This window comes from Solanum dulcamara, chromosome 1, assembly GCF_947179165.1.
Source record: "Solanum dulcamara chromosome 1, daSolDulc1.2, whole genome shotgun sequence".
NCBI lineage: Eukaryota > Viridiplantae > Streptophyta > Magnoliopsida > Solanales > Solanaceae > Solanum > Solanum dulcamara.
In genome coordinates, this window is record NC_077237.1 from 46,266,012 (window position 1) to 46,270,954 (window position 4,943).

Genomic DNA, 4,943 nt, shown 5'->3' on the forward strand with positions numbered 1-4,943 from the left:
CTCATACTCACATTATGACTATACTGGCATGATACCTGAGCCAACAATTTTTAGTAATTTGTACCGGCGTGGTACCTGAGCCAACCGTATAAATATTCATTTAAGGTGTGGTACCCCAGCCAACCATTAGTAATGTAAGTGTAATGGATTGGTACCCGAGCAAACGAGCAATCACAAATAACATGCACAATCACGATCACAATGAAACAACAACATTTGAAATCACAAGTAAAATAAATAGGTTCAGTGCATGAGATTATCAACATAAGGTCAGTTCACATTCGCCCTTTATTTCCCTAATATATTTACACAAGTATTTTGCATGGAACGTTCAACATGAATACACACGTACATACACCTATATATCAATAGCCCACCACTAGACCCCATTACGAGTGCATATTAATTCCAATAAATTACCTCCCTAGTCCTATGAATTAATACTCATTCTATTCCTTCCTCCCGCTTTGATTACCACAAGTCCCAGGAATGGCAATAACCCATCGATTTCTTAAAATTTAACCCTCATAGTTATCACTAAACCATCTCAACAAGGATGTTCAAGGTTAAAATTCAAAAACTAGAGAACCACCCCCTTGTCATCTATTCTTATCCCGCCTTAAATAGCAACAACCAACAACCTTAACCATCCAGACTTTGTGCCCGAATGACTAGGCATGAAACCTCTATCAATCTACAGGAATATAATGGAATTGGAAACAAGTCAAAACTACCCAGTTAAGTCTATTCTACCGGATTCCAAGCAACTACTGAAGAATCTGATTCATGAATCGACGAAAGAAGGCTTGAAATCCATGGGTGGTAGGCCCCTTTTGTGCAACAATCCCTCAATCCCTTGTTTCCGATCTTAGAGAAGCTTTTAGGAGCAACCCCCATCTATTTTACCAATGAAGGATAATAGAAAAATTTAAAGTTGACATGTCCGAGGTTCTATCCCACTGGCCCACTATAACGACGGCATGCCTCTATAGCGGGAGAATACATGCTATGGCGGGAAGGCATAAGCCCGACTCAGATCTTAAATTATAAAATTTTATCGTGTCATCCCAACTTTTAATTGGCAATGACGTTCAACAGAAATATTGAAACTTCACACGAGGTACCATTTTCCAGTAACGATGATTTATTTCATTACAATTACTTCAACTCAAGACCATTATACTGTACTCGAATAAAGCATAATATGACTTTAATTTTTTTAATTGGTGCAAAATCACTAATATCTCGAATGATTTATCAAATTTTGAACTTCTTCCTTTTACATGATTCACTGATCATGAAAAACGGAATTACTAAATGTCATTTTTTTTTATTTTTTTTCTTTACTCCAATTCTAATAAAAAAATCACACAATACAATTCTTTCTCTTTATATATCTAACTTAACCATGTTTTGAATGTATAAATTGAGATGAATATTTTTGTTTTGAAAAGGGTTACAATTAAAATCATTCGTGTTACAACATCGAATTCATGAGACTATTATTTTATCGTCCTTAAGGATTTTCCTTTTTTAACATTTAAAATGAATAAATATAAATTAATTAATGACATTTTTTTGATACATACATTAATACCCTAGGCATTATAGGTTATTTAATGTCATCTTTACGACCGCAACGATGCCCGTAGAATGGAGATCGAGCATCATGATCCCGCTTTACAAAAACAAAGGGGATAGCCAGAGCTGTGACAACTATAGAGGTATTAAGCTTCTAAGCCATACTATGAAAGTGTGGGAAAGAGTGGTAGAGATGAGGGTGAGGAGAGGCGTGTCTATTTTAGAGAACCAGTTCGGATTTATGCCGGGACGCTCAACTACAGACGCCATCCACCTTATGAGGAGACTAATGGAGCAATATAGGGAGAGAAAGAGAGACTTGCATATGGTATTCATCGACTTGGAAAAAGCTTACGATAAAGTCCCACGAGAGATACTATGGAGATGTTTGGAGGCTAAAGGTGTACCTGTAGCGTACATAAGGGTGATCAAGGACATGTACGAGGGTGCCAAAACCAGGGTAAGGACAGTAGGAGGGGACTCAGAACACTTCCCAGTTATGATGGGGTTGCATCAAGGATCAGCTCTTAGCCCGTTCCTATTTGCCTTGGTGATGGATGGATTGACGCGGCAAATTCAAGGGGAGGTGCCATGGTGTATGCTTTTTGCGGACGACATAGTCCTCATCGATGAGACTCGTAGCGGAGTTAACGCTAAGCTGGAAGATTGGAGACGCACCTTGGAGTCTAAGGGGTTTAAGCTGAGTAGGACCAAGACAGAGTACCTAGAGTGCAAGTTCAGTGAGACACCTCAAGAGGTTGGCGCGGAAGTTAGGCTCGGGGACCAAGCCATCCAAAAGAGAAGTAGTTTTAAGTACCTTGGTTCTATCATGCAAAACAGCGGAGAGATCGACGATGATGTCACACACTGTATTGGGGCAGGATGGATGAAATGGAGGCTCGCCTCCGGTGTGTTATGTGACAAGAAGGTGCCACCACAACTTAAGGGCAAGTTCTACAAAGTGGTCGTTAGACCAGCTATGCTGTATGGGGCGGAGTGTTGGCCAGTTAAGGTCTCCCACGTGCAAAGGATGAAGGTTGCCGAGATGAGAATGTTGAGATGGATGTGTGGGCATACCAGGAGTGACAAGATTAGAAATGAGGCTATTCGAGAAAAGGTAGGAGTGGCCTCAGTGGAAGACAAGATGCGGGAAACGCGACTGAGATGGTTTGGACATGTGAAGAGGAGAGTCCCAGATGCACCAGTGCGGAGATGTGAGAGGTTGGCCATGGATGGTTTCAGAAGAGGTAGGGGTAGGCCGAAAAAATATTGGGAAGAGGTGATCAGACAGGACATGGCGCATTTACGGCTTAACGAGGACATGACCCTAGATAGGAGGGTGTGGAGGACACATATTAGGGTAGAAGGCTAGTACATAGTTGTTTTATTCTCCCTTACTCGTAGGCGTATTAACGCACTATGATTTCCTGTACTCTGACGTATGTTATTTATGGTATTTATGTTATTATCTAATAATGAGGTAAGACTGCGTACAACAGACCCTTGTGGTCGGGCCCTTCCCCGGACCCTGCGCATAGCGGGAGCTTAAGTGCACCGGGCTGCCCTTTATGTTATTATCTAATAATAATATCTACTGTTTTTTGTGCTTTGATTATACTACTGTTTGGACCGTTTTCGTCATCTACTGATTTACTCTAATATTCCTGTCTGACCTTTTTCTATGTTTTTATTGAGCCGAGGGTCTTTCGGAAACAACCGTCCTACATTGGTAGGAGTCAGGTCTGCATACACTCTACCCTCCCCAGACCCTACGATGTGGGATTTCACTGGGTTGTTGTTGTTGTTGTTGTTGTTATTGCATTATAATAAAACATCGGTATGTTATGTAACAACTATCAAGTAAATCTCACATATTTTATATAAATCCAATCGCAATAAGTATGAAGATCGATGAAGTTCATTAAATTTTTTCAGATAATAAATGATAGTACATCATCACTTCTTCAGGAAAAGATATCCTTATGTAATAAATTTTTTTGCCTCATATCCTTGTAGAAGCCAAGCAAAAATGGAGGTCTTTTGAAAACAAATTTTCCAAAATTGGCTCTATCTCCTCATTGGTTGTATATGAAGACAACACGCACACTGTATGACCCATATATCCTATATAAATATCTTGTAGATATTTTATTAATAATGAATGTTCCCGACACTTGAGGATCAAGAAGCCAAAAAATCTTCCAAAAAAATCAAGTTAAAAGAAAAAGCATAACAATGAAAGAGTAAACAAAAGAAGGGAAACTTCTACTTGATATAGCCCGAACATCATCCATCCTGTTAGGATTTTTGCTTCTTCTGGTGGCGGAGATGGTGACTCGGCAGAGAAAATCAACCTTCCTATTTTATATCTACTCAAAAATTGGATCTTTTTTCCTCTTTTCTTTGTTTCAGATATCTTCAAATCCTAGATCCTCTTGAATCTTCACTAGATGTAATTTTTAGATTTAATCTATAGTCGAAACTTATTGATTTTAATTTATATCTAGTGTTTTTCCTTTTTTATCTGCATAAAAGAAGCGAATGTTCTTTTTTCCCTCTCTTGTTTGTTGTCTTTTGTCTGTTGTCTATTGTCTTTGTTATAATCTTTGTGGTTGAATCTTTATTTTCTCCTCTATCTTGTTCTTCCCTTTAAATAAAAACCTTGTTGTTCATTCCTAGATGTTGTTGACAAGGTTTTGATCTTCTTTTATCATAGACTTGTGTGTAAAAACTAGATGTATTACATTACATGTGATTTTCATCACATTATGTCCTTTAAGCTCTCACCAAAGACATGGCTAATAACCACGTGGAGGTTTTTTCTATGTTTTGTAATTATATATACAGAATTACCTATGAACCTATAATACCTTTAGATTAAACAGGGCGTCCAAAAGTTCAGTGATCTTTTTAAATTTACCATTTCTAGTCTCTTTGGCGAATGTTTCTCTTTTATTGATAATCCTTCAGTAAACTGAGCCAAAGGCTAATACCAAATACTGGAGTATTGTCAATATTAGAGTTACAGGGCCAAGAGAGAGTTTCAATGATGGTTAGAATTTTTGGAAGCTCTGAATTTGAGGTTATTTATCTGATTCTTGTCTACATTAGAAAATTTCCAACCTACACAAGGCAATTCAAAAGAGGAATAAAAATTGGTTGTACCTACAAAACCAAAAGCTTGCTTGGATAAAATAATCAGCCAATGAGTTGTCTTCTCTATATATTTGTAACACCCCAGAAAATTTTTCGCAAAGACTCGAACGTTTCTTCACGTGTGTGTAGATTCGGACTGAAGAAATTGTAATTTTATATATGAGTTAGTATTAATTCCTAAGTAATTGAAGTGTGTTAGATGTGTT